The sequence below is a fragment of the Perognathus longimembris genome, chromosome 1 (assembly GCF_023159225.1).
Source record: "Perognathus longimembris pacificus isolate PPM17 chromosome 1, ASM2315922v1, whole genome shotgun sequence".
In the NCBI taxonomy this organism is placed as follows: domain Eukaryota; kingdom Metazoa; phylum Chordata; class Mammalia; order Rodentia; family Heteromyidae; genus Perognathus; species Perognathus longimembris.
In genome coordinates this window covers 4489964-4515627 of record NC_063161.1, presented here as the reverse complement: position 1 = coordinate 4515627, position 25664 = coordinate 4489964, and the positions used below count along the sequence as shown (strand labels likewise).

The 25664-nt window shown below is 46.5% G+C and overlaps 1 protein-coding gene and 1 non-coding gene across 6 annotated transcripts in view; one reads left to right on the top strand and one right to left on the bottom strand.

Moving 5' to 3' along the window:
• The window catches only part of Pacsin2 (protein kinase C and casein kinase substrate in neurons 2), an 82245-nt gene that overhangs the window by 47758 nt on the left and 8823 nt on the right, over positions 1-25664 (bottom strand). Inside the window, exon 1 of one of the 5 annotated variants that reach the window (XM_048354299.1) lies at positions 5242-5311. The exons of the other annotated variants lie outside the window; for them this stretch is intronic. The gene's annotated coding sequence lies outside the window, so the exon portion shown is untranslated. Of the gene's footprint in view, positions 1-5241; positions 5312-25664 lie in introns of those variants that run through there. 5 annotated transcript variants of the gene reach the window in all.
• On the top strand, positions 24066-24190 carry LOC125341627. The gene has a single exon (XR_007209027.1). It is a non-coding gene; the product is annotated as a small nucleolar RNA SNORA51 (small nucleolar RNA).

Genomic DNA, 25664 nt, shown 5'->3' with positions numbered 1-25664 from the left:
GAATCAACACCTTCTCAAACACCAGGGTCACCTACATAGCTGAGGCACTTTCCCCATTCCACTCCCTCTCACACACCCTCACCCCATCCACTGATCCTTAAAACAGAGCCCTCTGCCTCTTACCGCCCTGGCCTCAGCCGCACGGAGCACTCTCTTCCTAAGAAAGCCTCCCTGCCCTTCCTATGTCTCTGCCACTCCAGCCACAATCCTGCGGCTTCCTTAAGGGCACTCGGTCTCTCCTGCCAAATTGTATCTTGCTATACCATCTTTCTGCACGCAAGAATGCAAGGTCCTTAAGAACCAGGATTTGGGGGCTGGGAATGTGGCCTAATGGTAGAGTGCTCACCCAGAGTGCATGAAGCCCTGGGTTCGATTCCTCAGCACCACATACACAGAAAAAGCCGGAAGTGGGCACTGTGGCGCAAGTGGCAGAGTGCTAGCCTTGAGCAAAAAGAAGCCAGGGACAGTGCTCAGGCCCTGAGTCCAAGCCCAGGACTGGCAAACAAACAAACAAACAACAACAACAACAAAAATCCCAAGATTTTAGGGGGAGGGATAAACAGGGGAAGGGGTAAGACTGTTCAAAAAGAAACGTGCTCATTACCTGAGTTATATAGTTGTAACCCCTCCACACATCGATAAAAATGGAAAGATGAAAAAGAACCAGGGTTTTGTCTTGCTCACCACTGAATGCCCAGCACGACGCAGCAGGCACACACACTCACGTCTGGAATGAACAAGCCAGGTCTGCACACGCATGGCAGACATGGCGGCTGTAATGCGTTTCTGTCGTGTGCGGCAGGGCAAACAAGAAATATCTTTAGTAGACTGTCCCGTGGAAATGGAAAGCTAAATAAAATCACACATGCACCAGTGAGCTGAGAAGAAATAAGGAAACAACAAAACAGCACATTTAAAGAAGAAACCCTAGGATGCAAGTTGACAGGTCATGCTTTCTTTCTGAGGTAACAGAAACAAAGAGCAATGCAAATCCAATTGACTTAGGAGAAATAGTGAAGTTTGATTTACATGTGATAAAGTTCCAAAAAGAAACAGCATTAAGAATGGGGAAAACAGTATTTACAGATAATTTTTTCAGAATATTAAGGGACACTAAGTTACAGATCAAGGAAGCCTAGCAAGCCCACGCCAAGATGGGGGGGAGGGGGTGCGGGGGGGCGTGTCTCACCAAGGCAAATTAAGTTAAATTATACAACGTCTAAAGCAGAAAAGATCATCAACCTAACCAGAGAGAAAAAGGCTTCAAATCACAGCTGGACTGAGAGCAAAACGAGAAAGCCAGAAAACACTAGAATATGTATTCAACAGTAAGTAACTGAGTAAGAATTCTACAGCCAGCAAAACCATCTTACAAGAACTAGCTGGACCAGTGGCTCACATCCATAATCCTAGCTACTCAGGAATCTGAGACCTGGAGGATCATAGTTTGAAACAAGTCCAAGCAGCAAAGTCCTTGAGACTCCATCTCCAATTAATCAGCAAAACACTGGACCAAGTAGTATTCCAGAAGACTCATCTTCCTGCTCTTTAGAAGTCTTTACCCCTTGGTTCTGTGACTATGGCAGCAAGAATTAATCTCAAGCATCTGTAGATCCCAGGGTCTAGCATCGAGCCTGATATAAACCAACAGAGCATGTGAAAAAAAATCAAAAATAAATTGCATGAATGAATGCATGTATGCATGTACACATGAACAAATGGCCAGCATTCAGGTGGACTGTCCCTTCAGGAGATGGCTGAATGCATGCCTGCCCTTCAATCTCGAAAGCAGTAAGGGGCTTCCATAGCTTCACTCTTTCAACATGACAACCTCTGCCATTCCAAACACAAACTAATTACCTTAGCAACTTACTGAATATATCTAAGAATAAATAAATTTAATCTTTATTTTTTGGGGGTGGTGGTGGGGCGGGTGCTGGTACTGAAGTTTGAACTCAGAACCTCACCTTGCTAAGCTGGTCCTTTACCACTTGAGCCACCCCTCCAGCCTGGGTGTTTCCTGGGTATTTTGGAGATGGAATCCAGTGAAGTTTTCTGCTCAGGCTGGCCTGGAACCGTGCTTTCAGAAATATCTGTATTTGTGTCCGAATTTCAAGGATTGTGCTCCAAATGCTTTAGAAAATAAGAACAAGTGCTCTTCTGCAAGCCTCCTCAGGGCGCTGCTGGTGGCTCTAGACAGGAGTTGGGGGGGGTGTCCCCTGAGGTCTAAGCGTAGTCCCCCACTGTTCTCACCCACCTCTATTTATACCTGAGCTTCAGAAGGATTTAAATTCAACTTTTGTTTTGTTGGGGGGGGGGGGGTTGTGTGTGTGCTAGTCCTGGGGCTTGAACTCAGGGCCGGGGTGCTGTCTCTGAGCTTCCGTGTGCAAGGCTATCACTCTACCTTCAGCCACAGCTCCACTTCCAGTTTTTTGTTTTTGGTTTTTGGGGTGGTTAACTGAAGAGTCCCACAGAGTTTCCTGCCCAGGCTGGCTTTGACCAGTGATCCTCAGGGCTCAGCTTCCTAACAGCTCAGATTATAGGTGTGAGCCACTGGAATGTAGCTAATTTCAATGTTTAGCAGAAACTCTTGGGGTTTCTTGGTGCTAAGGGTCAAACCCAGGACTTTACACATACTAAGAACACCAGGGTTACACAGCTGCCTAACAGAAAGTATTTTTAAAGCTCTACAAAATGATGAATTTCATGTTTATAAATTAAATCATTTCCTTCTTTACTTACATTATAATTATTACGTGGTAGTCTCTCAGATTGCAAAGCCTGTGGGGTCACCTCATGCCTTATTATTTGCTAGTTCTCCCTTACAGGGACTGAGAAATAGGAACTAAGGGCTCTTCTTTCATATATATATATTTTTTTTTGGGGGGGGGGGGGGTGCCAGTCCTAGGCCTTGAACTCAGGGCCTGAGCACTGTCCCTAGCTTCTTTTTGCTCAAGGCTAGCACTCTGCCAACTTGAGCCACAGCGCCACTTCTGGCCTTTTCTGTATATGTGGTGCTGAGGAATCGAACCCAGGGCTTCATGTATACCAGGCAAGCACTCTTGCCACTAGGCCACATTCCCAGCCCCTCTTCTTTCATATTCTTAAGAGTCCTCTTTCAAAGAGCATTTCTTTTACTACCTGTATTCTATCACTTATTAGGTTTGATGTTCTTAACCACAGACAATCTCATGCCGAGTCTCACTTTGCTGGGAGAGGCAGGAAAAACTGTGGAGAAGGCATTATATTTAGACAGCATCTCTCAAAGGCAAGAATGCCGATGCTCTTTGTACTCCATTATACATTATACGTTATATTATATATTACTCATTATACATCTATGCCAAGCAGTACTCAGAAATAAATTAAAATGAACTCACCAGAAGTCAAAGCTACTTAGCCAAGTACTATTAACCTTGAGATAATAAGACAGAGAAGCAGATTTAGTCATGGAAAGGGTGATGACCTAGAAAAAAAGAGACCTGCATTCCAGACTCACACAACTAACAAGTCATGTGACCTTGGACAAGTTACTTCACTTCTGCCTCAATTCCTTTGTTAAAATCAAAGGGCCTGGACATACACATTCCAAGAGCGACTACAACTCTAAATTTCATGTTCCAGTCTTTTAAATTGCACCACCAAACATGTAACTGCACTCGCACAAGAGCAAAAGTCAAAGGACTTGACCAAAAAAAAAAAAACAAAGAAAGAAAAACAAAGAAAGGGAGGTTTATTTTTACTTACTGGCATAAACCTTTTACCTGCAGGACAAGCTTTGGATTGGATTTATGAAGCCTCTACTGTTTTCAGGAAAGTAGCATTTAAAGTTCATCTAGAATTCAGCTAGATATGTTTTGGTCAGGAAGTATAGGGTTTGAAAAAAAGAGCCATTCAGAACAACCAGAACAAAGACAACACTGGCGTGCCTGAGGTGGTCTCAGCCGTGCACTGTACTCTGTAGGGTTCTAGAAGCATTCTCTTCTAGAAATGTGTGGCCTTAAGGGTTAGACATACACAAAACACAGCAGGCACTGCCTTGACCAGAAAGCCTGCCTGTGTGACACAAACTGCACGGGCCATGGCATTTTCTGGCAAACAAGGAGACACTGCCTGGTTAATGCTCAGGCAGTCGGTCATCTAGTAACTACCATTCACTTAGTACCCTCATCCCCTCCAACCTTTTTTTAAAGTCTCCTAATTACAATTACAGTATTGCAAAAAATAAAGAAGGAAGGAATCATAATTTTCAATTCTGAATGACTTCTAAGAAATAACTTCAAATGTATATAGTGCTAGTCAGTAATTAAAACAAACTTTCACATTTCAATATCCCATAAAAATATAAACAAGCTTTCTGGTGACAGCCCTCAGGTGGTTACAAGGGCACAAGATCTGGGAAGAGAAATAAGAAAGAGCTGACTCAGGAGCAGGATAGAGGGGGAGGGGAATCTGGGGAGGAACCCCAGAGCCCGGTAGGCTAATTGGGAGGAGGGGGAGGAAGAGATCAAGAAAAAGCAATTGCAGTCAACTGGAAAGGCTCATAGGTTCATTTTCTCTCCAAATTTCACTTATATCTATTGATCATATGTGGCTTTTAAGAAAGGAAAGGATAGGGCTGGGAATGTGGCTTAGTGGTAGAGTGCTTGCCTAGCATGCATGAGGCCCTAGGTTCGATTCCTCAGTACCACATACACAAAAAATTAAATTAAATTAAAAATAGAAATTATTTTTAAAAAAGAAAGGATAGCATGTAATAAACTCAATGTCTTAGAACAGGGGAGTAGAAAACAACCCTCTATTAACAGTTAACTCCAGTAACTCATTAGCTAGTGAGAAAGAAAATTCAGCTAGAGGTACTCAGGCTGGCCAAAGATATAGCAGAGCAAAGTTTCAAAGTTAGATTCTATTCTGAGAGGAAGTATGTACATATGTTCTAAAACCAGAGTTAAGAATTGTAAAAACACAAGCTTTCATCTATTCAGGGAAAAGACTAATCACCAATAAAATAAAATTTAAAAAAATCAAACACTTGCTGCCATTTTCCCAATGCATGCTGGACAAAACATTTCACACTGGGTTAATGTCAAACTAGCTGAATACTTCCATCAAGGAGCTCTAAAACGAGTTGGACTTGCTGACAAGGTGAGATTGCTATTAAATCAATCACTCCGGAAAAGCAAAACCAAAAACCTATGAGATTCTACTTTCAAGAAGGTCTACCATAAAGAGCAAACTCACGATGATGCCAAACGCTGCTTTAGCGGCCTAACTCTGTGGATCTGCAGATCTGCTTCTGTACCTGCCTCTTTCCAGCCCTGCTGTAAGCCTCCTGGCCGACTTCTCCCAGCACATTTCATCATTTCCTGTTGGCGGCCGAGAGAAGGTCATTCCCTTACACTGCCGCATTCACTGCACAGGCACTAGGTTCCAATGACTCGGACGACCCAGCTGGCTCCTGCCTTCAAGGCTATCACAGAGGAACTCTTTTTTTCAGAAAGGGGTCCCAGAAACCACAGTTTTCCATAGAAAATCAGGGAGAAGAAATCGGACAACAAAATTCATAGTACATAGTGCACGATAGTGCCAGATGCTCTTCTTGTATTTGCATCCTTCTACTTAGAAAAGGGGGGGGGGGGAGGCACGTCTGTATCTCCCCAGCCAGGAGTTGTGGCCCCCCGTATGACGAGAATTGCTTGCAGGGGGCTCATCTGACGCTGTCCTGCACACAGAACTCAACGTCTTTCCTTACTGCATAAGCCAAGGCAAAGAAAGTTCAAGTGGAAGTTGAAGAAGAAGTGGAATTAGTGGAGATAGTGCTGCAGGCGCCCAAGCCTCTGGAGGTGGTCTGTTTCTGTCTCTGTCTCTTTCTCTCAGCAACACAACTGTCTCCAAAGAAGTGAGGCATGCAGATATACAAATAAGAGTACTTAAGATTAACCACTGAGGGCTGGGAATATGGCCTAGTGGCAAGAGCGCTTGCCTCGTATACATGAAGCCCTGGGTTCAATTCCCCAGTATCACATATATAGAAAACAGCCAGAAGTGGTGCTGTGGCTCAAGTGGCAGAGTGCTAGTCTTGAGCAAAAAGAAGCCAGGGACAGTGCTCAGGCCCTGAGTTCAAGCCCCAGGACTGGCAAAAAAAAAAAAAAAAAAAGATTAACCACTGAGCTGAAGTGAACTGGAAGCAAAGGGAAAACAAGAATAAGTTTAGGCGGGGAGGAGGAAGAGATCCTCTTTCCTAATTCCAGCACGAGAATAAGTAGTGTTATGTAACTGTAACCCTTCCGCACATCACCTCTACAATAACAAATATTTAAAATATATATATACATGGTGCATGTTCTGATTCTTCAATGGACTGCACATGTGCTTTGCACATGAAAATTCACTGATATGAACACTTCTGTGCACTTCTATACACAACATAAAAAAATTACAAATGTCATAAGAACAGATATTAACTCTAATCTGCAGCTGGGTGCCAGTGCCTCATGCCTACAATCCAAGCCTCAGCCTTTCACTTGGCTTTTTTGCTCATGGTTGGTACTCTATCACTTGAGCCACAGCTCCACTTCTGGCTTCTTGCTGGTTATTCTGTAGATAAGAGTCTAACAGATTTATTTGCTTCAAACTGCAATCCTCAGATTATAGGTATGAGCCACTTATGCCTGTCTGCCTGAAACTGCTCTTGACCCAGAGCCCTACTTAGGGCACCTGGTTATAGGAGGGCATTCATACATTTATTGCTCTTGCCCTCTACTTCCCATTTTCTTTTTTTCTTGGTGGTGCTGGAGTTCTAACCCATTCAAGCACTCTACTACTGGGTGACATGGCTCCTGTATCTTTTTAAATCCAGCAAACACTAGCTTCCAGATAAACATTTATCTAGTGCTTACTTTATTTCTGGTTAATCATGAAAACACAGTCCTGTAGAGACAGGAAGTGTCAGCTCCAGTTTCCAGGCAAGGCAACGAAGGCAGAGCAACTTGCCCAGTGTCTTACAGCTAGTTCATGGAGAGGCAGGACTTGAACCCAGTCCACCTCCAAAGCCCCAGCCATGCCCCCACACACCCCCATCTTGACTTCCCCAAAGGACCCAAACTGGGTCTTAGGTAGACCTGCTGCTCAATAAAAATAAAAATGCATGGGTTGGAGGTATGGCTCAGGTAGTAGAGTGCCAGCAATGAGCAAATGCAAACATCAGAGAGCCAAGTTCAAGTCCTGATCTCTCTCTCTCTCTTGCACACACACATGCACGCACGCACGCAGGCAGTCATAGGACTCTGAAGTAATGAGAGCGAGCTTCTCCTGGGGATGGGGGACGACACCCTCCCCAGCTCACAGTGTCAGCCACACAGTAGCTGCAGGCAAGGAAAGTGGCCTCTGGTTCTAGTGGTGGAGATCCCTACCGCTGAGTTTTTCTGATCCCGTGTTGTTGATAAATTAAATAAAGCATTACACAAAAGAAAAAAAAAAAAAAAAAAAAAAAAGAAAGTGGCCTCTGGCACTGGACAGGACTGGCGCAGCCTGAGTGTGTGTGGTTTGGGGTGGAGCACCGGCCCAGAATGCACGAGACCCTGGTTCCCATCCCCAACATCGCCGAAACAGACTGGCAAAGGCAGCTCTCCTGCTCTGGGCAGGAGTGCCTCCCCGTCTCTGGGCAGTGCTTGGACAGAAACACCACTCTAGAAACATACCTGCTTCCCTCTGGCATGCAATGTCTCAGGGACAGACACAGATCTGGTTCCTGTCGCCGAAGACTCGAAACTACTGGGCACTCATTCAACAAACCTCAGTGCCAGGCACAGCGCCTAGGGACTTAGCACCTCACAGCTGAAGAAGCCATAGGCCCAGCCTTGGATTGGCCCACAGTGCATGGGCTGGGCAGAAGCATAAATAAAGAAAAATGGTGTGCCCTATGTATGGAGGGACAACATGAAAAGGGCAGCAATGATGTGCACGGAGGCAGGGTCGGGGAGGGGCGGCTTTTCAAGGAGGGGACAGGGCTGGGTCTCTAAGAGCTTGCTACCAACCCACTCGAGCCATGTGGATTAAGGTAGAATAGAACCTCAAAAGAGTCAATCAAGTTAGCTAAGGACTACTGGTGCCGTCCACCCGGTCCTCTTCCAGTGTCTGACATCACACAGGAATTCTTCCAAATTCTTCTGGTGGCAACTTGAGCCAACAGTCCCATTAACTCTGACTGACTCTGAGACTTGGGACAAGGATCCAATGTCTTTTGTTATGACAATGGCATTGAGAAAATAGATGAGGCTCACCAAGACGGTTTCAAAGACGCCATAAGATCAGTGCTATTAGCTGGGTTTTACAGGAAGAGCAACCACAGAAAGGTTAAACAACCCACTCAAGGTCACCCAGCTAATAAAGGCAGAGTACAATTCAAACTCAGGTCAACCCAGCTCTCAAGCCTACCCTCTTCCTACATCACTCATGCCTTCCACTGAACTAGTTTTCCACTGAACTAGTTTTGTAAGGAAATCTTAGAGGTTTGGCCAGAGCTTGTGTTACATGGAAAAAGAACAAAATTCCACGTGACCCCCCACAATTCCTCTACTGATCCACCCTTGCTCCTAACACCACACTGACTTCATCTAAAAGACAGTTTTATTGAGATATAATTCATGTACCTCACAACACCCCACTAGAAGTATAATTCAATGGTATTTAATACAATCACAGATGCATACAACCATCACCACCACCGAGTTTAGTTTTCACCACAAAGAAGCCTGTGTGCATACATTCGTGTGTGTGCGCGCACGCGTGCACATGCGCTCACGCTGATACTGGGGATTCAATTCAGAGCCTTGGGCTCTCTCCTGGCTCTTTCACACAAGGCTGTCACTCCACTACTTGAGCTACAGCTTCAGTTCCGGCCTTTTGCTGTTAATCGAAGATAGGTGTCTCGATGACTTTTTTTGCCCGGACCAGGTTGGATCCTCAGATCCTCACAATCTCAGATCTCAGCCTCCAGAGTAGCAGGATTACAGTGGTGAGCCACCAGCACCTACCTCCAACACAGACTTTTAACACTCACTGAAGGTGTTGAGATTAGTGTGTGCCTACCCCCCCCCCCATACACACCCACACCCATACACAGTACCTGACAAGCACATGGCCTAGAGAAAAGTTTCTATATGATAGCCATGAAGACTACTCCCTGGGCCTGGTGGCACAGGCCTGTTATCTCAGTACTATGGAGGAGGCCAAGGCAGGAAGATTTTGAATTTGAAGACACCCTGGGCTACACAGCCACATAGAACAAGAGTTCTGAGCTCTGAGATGCCAGGTCCTAGGTGTGGGACAGTGAGGGCGAGCAAGCCCACCAGCCAGTGCCCCAGATGAGTTCTTTCCTACTACACCCCAAGCATACCACCCCCTAAGCCAGCCTTAGAGAAAATGCATGCATCCGTGCATCAGACCTGCACAAAGAAGGCCAAGACTCAGCAGGGATTTGATTACTAAAGCAAGCCAGTATCTGCTGACAGGAAAATGAGAAGTTGTTGTCTATGTGTAGGGCTAACTTTGTGTCGATTTGGCTTGGTCATGGTCATGCCGGGTTAGTCAAACATTCTGGATGTTTCTACAAGGGTGTTTTTGGACAAGATTAACATTTTAATTGGTAGATTTAAGACTAGCCTCCCCGGTGTGGGTAGGCCTCGTCCAATCAAGCTGAAGATCTGAACAGATCAAAGCCACCTAGGACATGTCCACCTTCCAGCTTCAGGCTGAAGGCTCCCCTGGTTTCAAGCCAGCTAGCCCATGCTGCATATTTGGACTCACCAGTCTCCGTAAACCATTTGTGAGTTTAGAAAGCCCATAAACAAAAATGATACAGTATATACAGGTATACATGTATGTGTATATAACTACTCTCTTTTAAAAAGCAAGACAATAATGGAAGATTCCAGACTATTTGCCACTGGCAGGACACATGAACTGAGAGGTTGGCCCCAAGGCACCTATTATGCTTCAGATCTACATCTGTACCTTGTTATTTAATGTGAATTTCAAGTTATCTAATAAAAAAATTTTCAAATGAGAGGTAGATGTGAAAAGTGCCATCTATAATCTATAGAAGACTTCAAGCATTCAGACCGGCAGACTCAAAAGCAGAGCTGCGTGGAGATGGCGCCTTCGGGCCGTCACTCCATCACCCATCCTGGCCACATGGTTTTCCAGGCCAGTCTGCAGGTGCGACCTGACCTTGAGACGTTCCAGCCTTTGCTCCCTCTCATTGTGAGATCATTCATCCACTTTTTTTTTTTGTGGCCAGTCCTAGGGCTTGAACTCAAGGCCTGAGCACTGTCCCTGGCTTCTTTTTGCTCAAGGCTAGCAGCACTCTGCCACGTGAGCCACAGTGCCACTTCTGGCTTTTTCTGTATATATGGTGGAATTGAACCCAGGGCTTCATGCATGCTAGGCAAGCACTCTACCACTAAGCCACATTCCCAGCCCCTCATCCACTTATTTTGTATGTAGAAGAGAAATGTGAACACTACTTCTGTCCCAGTTCTTCACCCACAGTGAGTATCTAATCCAGGACACCTGCTGCTGACCCTCAGCTCCAAATGGCACCCTCAGCTCTAATACTCCTAAAATGAAAATCTTTTTGGCCATTCAGAGGTGGCTTACCACTTGAATCGTTCTCTTTCCTGCCCAACCCCAAAAGGGCCGGGTTCCCACAAGGTGAGACAAGCACCCAAAGCTGGGCACTGCTACTCAGGAAGCTGAGATCTGAGGATCAAGGTTCAAAGCCAGCCCAGGCAAGAAAAAAACCATGAGACTCTTCTGTCCAATTAACCAGGAGAAGAAAACCAGAAGTGGTGCTGTGGCTTAAGTGGTAGAGCGCTAGCCTTGAGCTGAAGAGCTCAAGGACAGTGCCCAGGCCCAGAGTTCAAGCCTCACAACCACCAGCAACAAAAATTATCAAAAGGGATTGGGAATATGGCTTAGTGGTAGAGTGCTTGCTTAGCCTGCATGAAGCCCTAGGTTCGATTCGTCAGTATCACATAAACAGAAAAGGCCAGAAGTGGTGCTGTGGCTCAAGGGGTAGAGTGCTAGCCTTGAGCAAGAAGAAGCCAGGGACAGTGCTCAGGCCCTGAGTTCAAGCACCAGGACTGGCAAAAAGTAAAGTGAAATGTCTACATCCAGAGGCATGACTCAAGTAGTAGAATGTCTACCTACCTAGCAAGCACAAGGCACTGAGTTCAATCTTCAGTACCACTATCAATCAATCAATCAGGAAGTATACCTGAACCATGTGATCAGAGACCCTGTCGTCCTTGGGGTGGGACACCTCTTAGTACTAAGTCTCACCCCTGGAGGCTGGCAGGCTCCCTCAAGTACCTCCTGGTAGATTCTGCAGCCCACCTCCCCCCCCCCCACCCCCACTGGAACAGGAGACTGGTGTCCCCCAAGGCTTTGCTGTGCTCCAAGCCCCCAATCCCACTGGCTTCTCTCTTCCAGACCCTGTCCAGGAGGGTCACCCCAGGACATGGTCCACCAGACCTCAACAACCTCCTAAGGGACCACCTCCTCCAACACCTGCACACACACGCATGGAGTTTTAGCCTCTTCTGCTTCTGCATTACATCACATTCTAGAGGGAAGGGAAAGGTTTGAAAAAGTCCAGGAAAGCCCAGCCATCCCCACCAGCAACAACTAAGCAACCCCAAGTTCTCATGCCAGGCTCCATAGGAAGCCATTCTACGCCATGCCCTTCCCCCGATTGCAGAATTGATGTCCCCTTGAGCGCTTCACCCCATTCCGCCAGTGAAAAGAATGCATCAAGGTCATTTTAACCAAGTGCTGATCCCCACCGTGTATGTCCTGAGTCAGAAGACTTTCATTTCAAAGACCATAGCCCCCCACCCTGCAGTCTCAGTCAAACAAAGCCAAGCTGATTTCCCTTTTCTCAGAATTAATACAGTAAGCACCAGACAAGAGGAAACATGAAAGGAAGACCAGAGCTATACTAGAGATTCTGAAAGAGGAAAAGGTTGGCTAGCAAAAGAGAACTTGCCCAACACAAAAGGAAAAGCCAGCCAGGCTCAGTTCAGCAATGCTGCTGGCGTAAACCAGGCTCAGCTGCAGAAGTGGCCAGCGGCTCTGGCAGGCAGCCCGGCTGCTTGGGAAAGAGCAGTGACCACCCAGCTCCAGAAGCCACAAATAGGAGTCAAGGGCAGCATTAAACACTGAAAAATGACATGGCTCCCCTCTCCCGGCACGGCACTCTTCCAGCCCTGCTCCCACCACGGCAGGGCAGGGCAGGGCAGGGGAGGGCAGGGCACGGCAGGGGAGGGCAGGGCAGGGCACGGCACACCTCAACTGCCCATTCGTACCATACGCTTATGGAGGACGCTCCAGGCCACCCTGCCTGAGAGCAGAGGCCACAGGAACCGATGAGTGATGGGGGAACGAGGAACGAGGGAGCGGGATGGCTTCAGTCATCCAGAAGACAGTGACGGTGGGGGAAGTGAGTAGCCCCTGAGGAAGGACTTGGCACTCTCACTCGAAAGATGAAAAGGATCTACCAAAGAACATTCTAGAAAGAGAGAACCACCTATGCCAAGTCCATGTGGGGCAGAAGATATGGAATCAACACCTGTCTCTCTCTATCCAGTCTATACCCTTTCCTGTCCATCTTGGGAAAGTCTTCTTGGGGCCCAGGTCTGGTCTTTCCCTACTCTTCTGCCGGCATATAAAGTCTGCGAGAGCCAGATCTCCTGTGTCCACTTCCCCCATGAACCCTCCCTCCCAGCACCAGATGAACTGCCAAGGCCACCATTTCCCTGACGCGAAGTCAGCCACAGAAGACATTTGCCCTGACTGGAGCGAGCATCTGATCTGCACACAACACACTAACTCTAACTGGGTTCAAATTCTGACTGGCACTTACGCCCTATGTAACGTTGAACAAATACCTTAACACTATCGTGATCACAATACTGACCTTGCAGACCTCAGGTGAGAACTAGATGGAAGAGCACATAAAAGACCTGGCATGTTGCAGGCGCTCAAATACTGACCGCTGTTATTATGTGGACTGTTGGGGTTTACAGAGGGAGAACTCCAGCTCCAGCCCCTAAACAACACCCCAAGGTATAGCTGCCTCTTCCACTGAGGGGCCTCAGGCTTCGAATCACACTTTTCAATACCCGTTTTCAAAGAACACTAAAGAAAACCCTTCAGCTGAGCACAGTAGCTCAAGCCTATAACCCTGGCTACTTAGGAGGCTGAGATGAGGATTGTGGTTTGAGGCCAGCCAGGATAAAAACAAAACAATTGGGCTGTTGAAAACATATAGAGATATAAATTCCAAATCATGTTAAACTGCTTAAAAGTTAGCAGCACATATTGAAAGATCCTCACATCATTGCATATTCTTCTATGCTTTACCTTAGTATTTGCACTGTTGACACATTTAGAGAGCTAACATGTATACAAAGATAATGGGAAGAATTCATGAATATATTCAAGACCTTTTGTTACAATGTTTCAGGAAAAAGTAAATCTAATGAAAAGGACTTACCTACACAGAAAAAGCAACTGTGCCTTCTTAATGCAGAAGAGACCTCTTTTATATGTGTATTTAATTTATAGGATTTCAATAGCTGCTTAGTGTAATTGAGATGCTTTAAACTTAGATACCTTTCATATTCTACATGATAAATAATAATATATTCCTATCTCTGTTTCATAAAAATATACTTTTCAAAAATACTCTTTTTATAAGCTATTAAAGTGTTCTCAGAAGTAAAAAAAAAAAAATTGGACTGGGAATGTGGCTTAGTGGTAGAGTGCTCTCCTAGCACGCATGAAGCCCTGGGTTCGATTCCTCAGCACCACATAAACAAAAAAAGCCAGAAGTGGCGCTGTGGCTCAAGTGGTAGAGGGCTAGCCTTGAGCAAAAAGAAGCCAAGGACAGCGCCCAGACCCTGAGTCCAAGCTCCCAAGACTGGCAAAAAACTGTGAGATTCTTTCTCAACCAGTGACTGGATACAGGAGCACTCGCCTGTCATCCTAGCAATTTGGGTCCAGGCCAGCGCAGGAATCAGAGAGAAAGAGACTATCTCAAAACAGAATCAACACACAGAACCAACACTGCGGACTTGGTTCAAGGGCTTGAGCACTGCTTAGCAAGTGCAAGCCCTGAGTTCAAATCCCAGTACTGCTCCCCCCCCAAAAAAAAAGAAAGAATATAATATTTTAAATAATATATTTTTTTAATTTTTAAAGGAATTTGGGAGACTTAAAAGAAAGAGTCCCTAAGAGCTTTTCATTCATTCTTGGTCATTCTCGGTCAAGACCTCACACAGTCAGAGAGCTACAAGGATGAGGGCCCTTCTAGGGGGACACTCAGTCTAAAAACATAGGCAAGACCAGCAGCAGGAATGAGCCACAACCGAAAACAACCAGAACATGTTTGTCTCATGACACAACTTAACCTTCTGCTTCCCAGAGGAGGGAGATCAACCTTGCCCCTTCGTATTTGAAAGGAGAAATGCTTTCTCATGAACTGAAAATGTGGTTCAAAGGATCAGATCTCACGAGCCCATCAGAGCTGGTGCCTGAGGGTCTACGGCCAGCCGGGCTGCTCCAGGAGCTGCAGCTGCACGGAATTCAATTACTCAGCTGCGGGTAGGCAGGCTTCAGGGACTCTCGGCACATACTGCTAGGTAGCTCTCTGTACCAAACTTCCTTACTTGTCAAAGACATCAACTTTGATCCATCCTAATCTAACATGGTCCCAGCCCCTGCACTTCAGAAATATTTAAAGGAAGCATTTCAAAAACTCAAATATTCCTTAAGCTTGCCATAAAAATTATAATGGCAGGCCAATTTAGGGGGGAAAAGATGTAGAAACTAGCCAGGCACTGGTGGCTCATGCCTACTATCCCAGCTACTCAGGAGGATGAGATCTGAGGATCGTTGTTTGAAACCAGCCCAGTCCATGGGCCTCTTGTCTCCAATTAACCACAAAATGCTAGAAGTGAAGTGGAGCTGTGACTCAAACGGTAGAGCACTAGCCTTGAGCAAAACAGCTCAGGGACAGCATACCCAGGCCCCAAGTTCAAGCCCAGGGCTGGCATTCGTGAACTCATGTACATACACTCACACACCCTAGAAACTTAAAAATTCAAAGAAATTCTAAGCTGGGCACCAGTGGCTCACACCTGTGATCTTAGCTACTCAGAAGGCTAAAATCTGAGGACTGTGGTTTGAAGCCAGCTGGGGCAAGAAAGTACATGAGACTCTTATCTCTAATGAATTACAGAAAAAGCCAGAAGTAGAGATGTGGATCCAGTGGTAACATGCTTGCTTTGAGTGAAAAGAAGCTCAAGGATAGTGTCCAGGCCCAGAGTTAAAGTCCTAGAATGAGAGAAATAAAAAGAAGTCCAAGAAATTCTAGATCTTTGTCAGGCCCTTCTTCAAAGAAAAGAGAAAAAAACATACACACATACACAAAAACTAAGCCAGTTCAAGATGGAAACAAATCACCACTAGGGAGGGGAATCCTGACAGTAGCCATGTGTGTATTTGCTCATCCCACAAATGTCCAGGCAGAGCTCATGCCAAACTCCAATAAAGGGAGGGCAGTACCTGCCCTGCCCTCCGCCGCCCTATCTCCTAGCCTCTCCAGAAAAGGCCGGCAGGCAGTCAACCATACCTCAGTGAGAACTGGCACAGCCATAGGCCGTGCACTCTACAGGCCACAGGGCTGGACCTGGAGCAAAGGAAAGTGAACGAGCACAGGTTTTGAGGATAAGCAGGAGTTCCAGAGGAAAGATGGGAAGAAAGGCAGTCACAGCAGAGGCAATGGGATCTGTGTAAAGCACTTGAGGAGGGAGAGAGGCTGGAAGTTTAGAAATGTGGCGAGAAATGGGGGTGAACAAGAAGTAGGGGCCACACTAAAATTTTAGGATTTTATTGTGATGGCAATACGGAGCCTACAGAAGGATTTTAATTCAAACATCCCAACCTTCTGCACTGCCAACAAGGAAATGAAGACCCAGAAGAAAGCCTCCTAGAAAACTGCTCTTCCTACCTGGTTTCAGAGTTAAGAAATCATGACACCCAGTCACTACTTCAGCCGTCAACAATGGAAAGCACAGCCCAAAGATCTGTTGGGTAAGCTCACTTGCTCTGTGCCTCGGTTTGCTCACCTGTGAAATAGACTGTCACTTCCTCACAGGGCTGTTGCAGGACTGGGTGCCACGCACAAAATGCCAGAAGAGGGGTGCCTCACAGCTGCTAGGTGGCAGCAGCCCCGCCGGGCGTGGGTCAGGACCACAGCCCACAGCCCCAAGGTCCAAAAGCAGACAGATTTCCTACCTTCTGGGACGCTGCTTCCCGAGGCCAACTCGAGAACAAAACAAGACTGAATGTTGGGCCACCCACACAGTCCTCCAACGGGTCGGGGAGGGCCAGAGCACAGGGCAGGCAGGTTCCCTCTGTCTGAAGGCAGTTGACAAGGCTGTCAGACCTTGGGGAGGGCCAAGGGCCCTCCCACACTCTACAGCCGCAGCCACGTCCCCAGCCTGGTGCTACCCCACCCACCAGGCACAGAAGGCCAATTGTCCCTTCACCTCTGTGTCCTGGCGGGCCTGTGGGAAGGAGACACTACCCAGAAGCCACCAAGCAGGAAGTCCACCTGCCCAGGCCTGGAGTGGAGAACGGCTGTGTCAAGGAAGAAAGCATGCCAGGCCCTTGCAGTCAGTGACTCGGCCCCTGTCGTCAGGGCTGAGGCTGTCATGTGGAGTAAGTACCAGAGAACAAGCCACGGAAGGGAAAGGCCAGCATGCCCAGAACCACAATCCACATCTTTGGATTTCACCAATTAGACATTTTTCCCCCTATTCAGGACTTTTTAACAAATGCTAGGGTGGTTCTGAATTAACTGGATATCCACAAACACAAAAATAAACAAACAGCGGGGCGCCAGTAGCTCACGCCTGTCATCCTAGCTACTCAGAGGCTGAGATCTGAGGATCGCAGTGCAAAGCCAGCCTGAGCAGAAAAGTCCATGAGACTCCTCTCTCCAACAAACTACTCAGAAAAATCCAGAAGTGGCTCTGTGGCTCAAGTGGTAGAGCACTAGCCTTGGGTACAAAGTGGCACAGGGACAGCACCCAGTCCCTGAGTTCAAGGCCAAGGCCAGCAAAAAAAAAGAATAAATAGAACTTCATTCTATACCTTACGCCAAGGACAAAAAAGTAACTGGCCTATCTACAGTGTCGGAGAGCAGGACGGGTTGCCTACAGCAGAAAGGGAGAGCAGAAAGGCGAGGTGCAGCAGAAGGAAACTTGTGGGTAAAGGATGTGCTTGTTCTTGGTTACAGGGATGACTCTAGGGTATGCATATGTCAAAGTTGACCAAACTGTACATTTGAAATGTAACCCGCTCTCTCTTCATTATTATTTAGTGTCTGTCCTTTGGGAGCAGAATGAAATAAAGCTGTTAACTTTCTACTGTTAGGTAAGAAGACTCTTCAAAAAATATCAGCTCCAGGACTGGGAGCATGGCTAAAGCAACATCTGCCTAGCAAGCACAAGTCTCTGAATTTAAACCCAGTACTACCAAACAAGTGCCCCTCCACACACATCCCATTCCAAAAAAGCTATTCATTTCTATTACCAACACTAAAAGATAAGGCATTTTAAAACCAAAAGATACAGCAGTCACGTTTTATACTGAAAGGAGCCCTTCCCCAGACACAGGTGAAGAGTCCTTAGTTTCTCATGTGGGTAACAGCCTGGTTTCCAACCACTTTCCGTGGTTTTCCAGCGAGAGTTCAGCTGAGGCTTACCAGGCCCAAGGCAAAGCTTTGCTGAGTGAGTCTTTAACCTGGCAGTCCCTCTAGGAGGGGAGGACCAGGGACAGCCACCTGCGCTGCGGACCTAGACACAGTTTCCCTAGAGAGTGGCTCTGCTAAAGATGTGCGTTGGCCCTGCCCCAGGGTTTAAGCTGGGAAATGCTCTATAGCATCCGCACTGGGATGCTTTCAAAGACGACCACAATGGAGACTGGAATTCTTCTGATGTTCTGCCAGAAGCCCTACACAATCCAAAGGCACCATCGGGCAAGCCCTAGAGGGAAACTATGGAAGAAGAATGGACAGTGGGCAATGACCCCCCCTCAGGTAGTGCTACTGTAGTGATAAGAACAGCGAGGCCGGGAGACAGACCTGCTCTTAGACCACCTTCCCTGGCACGGGACTCCAGGCAAAGCCCCAAATCCCATCAGTCAAGCAAGGAGGAATACCAGCAAGCAGATGCCAAAATAAAAGTGGACTTTATTATTTCAAGAAACCAGGCTGGGTGCTGGTAGCTCAGGCCTTCAATCCTAGCTACTCAGGAGGCTAAGATCTGAGGACTGAAATTCAAAGCCAGCCCAGGAAATAAACTGAGAAAAAATGCTGGTGCTGAGGCTCAACTGGCAAAGCCCTAGCCCTGAGCACAAAGAAAGAGGCTCAGGGACAGTGCCCAGGCCCTGAGTTCAAGCCCCAGGACCAGCCAAAACAAACAAACAAACTTCCTCACTCCATGGGGAGACTTACACTGGGAAATGCTCAGGCCGGGGGTCCCACATGCCCAGTGTAGAACAAGCCTGGCATATAAAAGGTCAGTCCTGGGGGTTCCAGAGAGCCCCCGAATGTCTGTGTTCAGTCACACCTGTAGCCACAGCAGCTGCTGCCTCCTTAGCTCAGAGACCCCCATTTACCGAAGCCCCATTCCAATGCACCCCCTTGTCTCCATCTTTTTGGCCTTCAGACCAGACCTTCCTCCCTGTGCCTCAACCCTTCACACTGACAACTCCATTTAGTCTGGCCCCAGTTCTTTCTCAGGACTCTGCTTCCAGCAACTGCCACCTGCCCAAGTATCAAAAGGGGTCACAGTTTCCATCTCAACCTCAAGACTCTCCACACCCCAACTTCAGGAAGAATGGCTAGACACTGCAACAGTGAATGAGCACTGAGCTGAGTGCAACCCAATTCTCCCTCTACGATACAGGCTGACTGTGGAGAAACCTGGCCTTGGCCTGTTCCGAAATCAATGCAGCAAAGGTACAACTCTGTATTGCATGAGGAACTGCCAGCCTTCTCAGGAGGCCGAGTTTCCAAACTATTACCTGAAAATACTTAAAAGAACTCATCGATGCCAGGAGGCTGGCAGCTCGAAAACTGCCCATCAGAATGACTTGTGCCGTCAAGCCTGAGTCAAGATGGAGAATGCTGTTTCATTCCGACCTCCACGACGGGTGAGAGGCTTTTTAAAGCAATTTTTCCGGAAGTTCTTCTGCCCAGTGGGCAGTGCCTTCAAAGTGACAAGAAACAACTGTCTGTGTGGAAGAACCAGTGTGTATTAATAAATCTCCTCAGTCAAAACCTAAAACTGCATTGCAAATGTGATTTAAAGGAGAGTCTCTGGGACTGAATCCAGGACTGCACAACTAGCAGACAGTAACTGGGCACTAGGTGAAGGCTGCTGTCCATAAGGGGCCTGGTGTCTAGGCCTTAAGGCACACCCATCCACACTTCCCTCCTTGATGCGACAGGAACAGTAAAGGTTAAATCCCTGGCTGAGATCTCAGGATCACCTGGCTCAAAGGCAGTCCAGAAGACTCTTATCTCCAGTTAACCAGCCAAAAAGCCAGGTGTGGAGTTTTGGTTCAAGTGGTGGAGCTCCAGCTTGAGGGGAAAAAAAAAATAGCTAAGAGACTGTGTCCAAGCCCTGAGGTCAAGCCCCAATATCCAACTGCAGAGAATGGAGACCATGCAGGACAGAATGGATATAGTTCATACCGCTGGCATCCTCGGGCCAGGCTTCTGAGTTCACATCCACACTGCACATTGATCACAAACATATCCCCTACTTCCTAGCTGCAAGGCCTGGCACTTCACCTTTCTAAGCCCAACTTTCTCACCTGAAAAAAATGAAGTCCTGAGAGCAAGAGTAACCAGATAGGACAAAATAGCGTGCCTCACACTACAGAGGCCTCAATAAAATGCTTTTATCTTGTCTTTTTTTGTTGTTTAGTGGTATTGAGGTTTGAACTCGGGGGATGATACCTGCTCAGTTTGTGCTCTATCCATTGAACCATGACTCCAGCCCTGCTTTTTGTTGACTATTTTGGAGATGGGATCTCCTGGACTGTTCTGTGTGGGCTGGCCTTAAACTGTCATCCTCCATATCTCAGCCTCCTGATTAACTAGGATTACGTGGATGAGACACTGGGAATATGGCTTAGTGGTAGAGTGCTTGACTAGCATGCATGAAACCCTGGGTTCTGTTTGGTAGAGTGCTTGACTAACATGCATGAAGCCCTGGGTTCTGTTCCTCAGACCCCACATAAACAGAAAAAACCAGTGCTAGCCTTGAGCAAAAGGAAGCCAGGGACAGTGATCAGGCCCTGAGTACTGGCCAAAACTAGAAAAGCATTTTGATAATTACAGTGAAATAAAAACTAGTTCTTCTTAGTGAAAGCTGGAGAGGACTAGATGGCTAGCAACAAGCCAAGCTCCAAGAAGGGGGATGAAGCCTGGCCGTTCTAGTGCATTGGGGCTGGCCTTCCCTCAACACCAGACTAGGGGTGTTGTCTTTTTGTTTGAGGAGGGAAGGGTGAAGCCGAGGCGAACTGGCTGCTGAGCTCTTAACCCAACAATGATGCACTGCAAACACCTGAAAGGGCACTGACCATATGGGGCTGGCTCAGGACCCAACCCAGCCAGCAGAGGCTAGGCCCTGTCCCACGGCTCCAGAGAGGGGCCCTCCCATGGGAAAGCAACCTGGGTTCCAGAACAGGGTTCCACAAGTACAATCCTCTGGACAGCAGGGATTGGAGGGGAGAAGGGAGTGGGCTTTGCAGCCTTTGTGGGTCCTGGCAGACGTGGCCATTTGCCTCAGGCCAGCATTCCCCAAGTTTCCAACGGTCACATGGCTAACATGAAGTTGTCAGAGAACAGAGATATGAGGAGCCCCCTTCCACTTATTAGTAAGTGCACATGCTATTTTAAAGTATTTCTAAATGTAGTGAATCCACAAGTTCCCGGCAGAAGTAGCAGACAGGTTCAAAATAGCAATGCTGGAAATAAGCACACACACAAAAGCTTCAAGGAAAACAGCCTGGCTGAGCTTTAAAGGGAGGTGATGAGACAGTTCTCACCATTCTCTCCCATCAAACAACTTCAGATTCATACTTACAAGAACAAGAAGGAAATAAAGGAAACCAGAAAGGAAGCAAGAGCAGCAGTAAGATAAAATAACAAAGGATAAGTCTGGAATTTATTATTATAACTATTTGATTCAGTCTTCAAAAAGGAGACACTAATTTTTTTCCCATGACTTAGATATGGTCAGGACGGCCACTCCAGCCCAAGGCTGTTTCTGTGAACTTTCAGGCAAAGCCCAGAGAGCAGCGTGGGTTAAAGGCCGCTGCAGGATGATCCTTGGGGTCAGCCACAGCCCGCCATGCCACCCAGCCAAGCAGGGCCCGCATTTCTCAGGAAAATAAAAAGGGAAGCTTGGAAAGGATAAAGGGTGGCTAAAAAGGAATGCCTCTGGGGCTTGGTTGTGACCAGCCAGTTTGGTTGAGAAACCTTAAGGAGGACCTTGCCAGAGTCTGCCACACACAAGAAAAGCTCAGCCAGTTGCCAAGGCAACAGCAACCTTGACATGTTTAGGCATCTATAGAAACCAGGGCAAAGTACAGTTTCCATACTTGTGATAAAAGAAACACAGTGGCCAAGCACCAATCTAAGTATCAATCTAAAATTTGGTCTTGTTGACAGAATAAACAGGGTGGAGAAGGAGCTGAAGAAGCTCTCAGGGCCTTGTAGAGCCAAGCAAGGGTCAGAAAAGTGAGCACTGCCTGGGAATATGGCCTAGTGGTAGAGTGCTTGCCTTGTATACATGAAGCCCTGGGTTCAATTTCTCAGCACCACGTATACAGAAAATGGCCAGAAGTGGCACTGTGGCTCAAGTGGTAGAGTGCTAGCCTTGAGCAAAAAGAAGCCAGGGATAGTGCTCAGGCCCTGAGTCCAAGCCCCAGGACTGGCAAGAAAAAAAGAAAAGTGAGCACTGGAATGCTGGCCTCGAAAACCCACTGGTCTGGGATATAAGGCTTTTGAGGCCTCTTGTGGGTGACTGTTTCCTCCTCTACCTCAGTATGGAGTAAAGTCCTTACGTTTGCCTTTCTTGTGAATGTCAGCTTTTCTTAGTAGAGATAAGAGGAACTAAGAAAGGGAGTTTTACAAACCGATAGACCAGATAACTAAAGGGGAAACAGCCCCTAGGAGAGGGGGTGGGATTGGAAGGCATGGCAGGAATCCAGGAAAGGAACCAGAGGGTAAGAGCAAAGGTGGGCTGGCCAGGCCATGACACCTAACCCTGAGCCTGCATCCCTTGCTAAGCACCATGCCCTTTGCAGACCTGGAAAATGAGCCATGGGGAAAGTGTCTGCTCAGTCTACGAGTGAGTACCTAAGGGGCAGTGGAAGATGGAAAAGTAAGTCCATCCGTGGGGAAGGCCATAGTGGCCTTCACAACAGATACACCAAAACAAGTCAACAAACAAAAACAATGAATAGCAACACTTTGCACTTCCCAACCAGCTGTTTTGAGATGATTGTCTCTTTTCTTATTTCTTTTTTAGATCCCCTAACACTTTCACTCCTTGGCTGGCACTCTACCAACTGAGCCAAGCCTCCAACTCCAATATACTTGTCTCTAACAAAGAAAGGCAGGTACTTCCGGATACCGGGAGAGCAGTGCTCACAAAGGCAAAGTCCAAAGGTTTAAGTGATTCCCTGCTGTCCAGATTCCAGAAGGGGAAACAACCTGACATGCACACCTTCAGACATCCTCACGTCGTAAATGTGGGAAAGAACAGTACAAGCCCGTGAGATACAGTGGATCAGAATACCCTGAGTTGGTAAAGGAATATAACCACAAACATTTACATCTTCTATATCCTCAAAAAAGCAGAACATTGGCTCAGGTGATTATTAATCACCTGACAATAAGGACTTTCTTTTGTGCTCTGGATTAAATTCAGGGCCCTCTGTGTGTTAAGCACAAGTCTACCACACAGATTCACCCCACTCTCTAGTAAGGACTTTAAAAAAAAAAAAGTGTCTTGCTCAGGAAAATAAAGCAGACAGTGCAAGAAAAATGATATCTACATCCAGAAACTTGGGAAGGAAATGTGACTCATTTAAGAAACCCTCACAAAATATTATCTCACAATACTTACAAGTTCTAAAGGCTCAAGTACTTTAAAGAAGAAGCAGCTCCTTTTTTCCTAACCAAAAATACCAGAAAACTAGAATTGCAAGTTTTCAAAAAACACTCTATGGGCTGGGCACCAGTGAGTGTCTATGCCTGTAAATCCTAGATACTACGGAGGCTGAGGTCTGAGATTACAGTTCAAAGCCAACGGCAAAAAAAAAGCCCACGAAACTTATTTCTAATTAACCAGCAAAAAGCCACAGATAGAGCTGTGGCTCAAGTGGTAGAGCACTAGTCTTGAGCAAAAAAGTTTAGGGACAGCACCCAAGCCCCAAGTTCAAGTCCTAGGACCAGCACAAAAATGAACAAAACAAAAAACAACTCTCTAAGTTGTTTGTAGTCTTTAATCCAAGATTCCTACTCAGGAATAAACACAGAGATGAAAAAAATAAAAATGAAATTATAAACTGAAAATTTGTCTATACTAGCAAAAATGTAGTAATAACCTAAAATGTCCAGCGCAGGAGAATGTTTCAATCTTATGTACTTATAAGGCAATGTAAATGTGAAATGTGTTTTGAAAGATGACGGTGAGCGGCTGGGAATGTGGCTCAGTGGTAGAGTGCTCACCTTGCATGTATGAAGCCCTAGGATAGATTCCTCTGCACCACATAAACAGAAAAGGCCAGAAGTGGTGCTGTGGATCAAGATATAGAGTGCTAGCCTTGACCAAAAGAAGCCAGGGACAGAGCTCAGGCCCTGAGTCCAAGCACAGGACTGGCAAAAAAAAAAAAAAAAGATGGTGAAAACAAGGCTTATAGTGCTTATGGCAAGCAGTGCTCTGAAAATGATTGCACAGAACAAGGAGTCAGAGTAAACCTAACCCAAGTCAGCCCAGGGCCTGTGCCTGGCCAGAATCATGAATAGGGGACAAGAAGGAAAAAAAAGGGGGGGAAGGGAATATATTTGATGCATTAGTTAAGAGAATTTGAAATTTACAACGTAATAATGTCGACTCCTAAAAAGAAGACATACACCTGAGGTCCATGGGAACTTCAAATGTGTCTCCATCTACACCCCTGAACTAATAAGCACAGGCTCTCACTGTGGAGGGCAGCTTCCTTGTGTCCAAACTGATGACCTTGAAGCGCTACTAGAATGGGAGAGGTGGAAGCCGGGTGCTGGTGGCTCATTTCTATAATTCTAGCTACTTCAGGAGGCTGAGATCTGAGGATCACAACTTGAAGCCAGCTGGGGCAGGAAAGTCCATGACATGCTTGCCTCCAGTTAACCACCAGAAAACTGGAAGTGGACCTGTGGCTCAATGTAGCCTTGAGCAGAAAAGCTCAGGGACAAGCCCCATGACCAACAAAAAAAATGTGGGGGGGGGGGGGGAATGGCAGAGAGGACAGACAGGTCCCTCTTACCTCGTCTCTGAGTTAGGGCATGGCAGGCAGTGGGCGGCCACTATGACACGTTAAAAACTCCTATGCACATGAAAAAAGTAAAATAGAGCTCTATATTTGAAAAAGTTCATTTCCTATGTTGTTCCTTCAATTTTTTTTCTTTTTTGCCAGTCTTGGGGCCTGAACTCAGCCTGGGCACTGTCCCTGAGGTTCTGCTCAAGATTACCACTGTATCACTGGAGCCACAGCTCCACTTCCTGATTTTTCTGTGACTAATTGGAGATGAGAGTCTCACAGACCTTCCTGCCCTGGCTGGCATTGAACCACACCCCTCAGATCTTGGCCTCTGGAGTAACTAAGATTACAGGCATGAGCCACTGGCCACTGACTGTTCCTTCAATTTTTAAAAGACTAAAAAAGCCAAAGAATAAAAGTAATAACAAAATAAATAAAAGTTAAAATTATAATTGGCACAACAATGGCAATTATCACAAGCATAAAAACCAGCATGCAAGTCAGGCATGGTGATGTATACCTATAACCCAGGCTGAGGATGGAGAGTTTGAAGCCAACCCAGCGATCTAGCTCAAAAAACAAAATACACAAATGAACAAACAAATAAGTCACCTGGCCTAATTTGTGCACCTAAATGACCTTCACTTGCTACCACAATATCAACAAAAGGTGAAACCTTTCACACTTTTATGGTGTTGTACCTCTCTAAAGGATATTCCATTTCTTTTTTGTTTGTTTATCTCCTATTCCCTTCCAGTGGCTATACCCCCACTACCACTGTATCTCATCTGAGTACCCTGGATACCGTATATACGTTTATTAGAACCAGGGAAGGGAAAGGGAATATCAAAATCAAGAGACAAAGGATAAAAAGACAAACGATTCCAAAAGCAATACTTACAAAACCATTTGGTGAAACCAACTGTACAACTCCTGGCGGTGGGGGGTGGGGGGGAGGTTGGGGGGGGATGAGGGAGGACGTAACAATT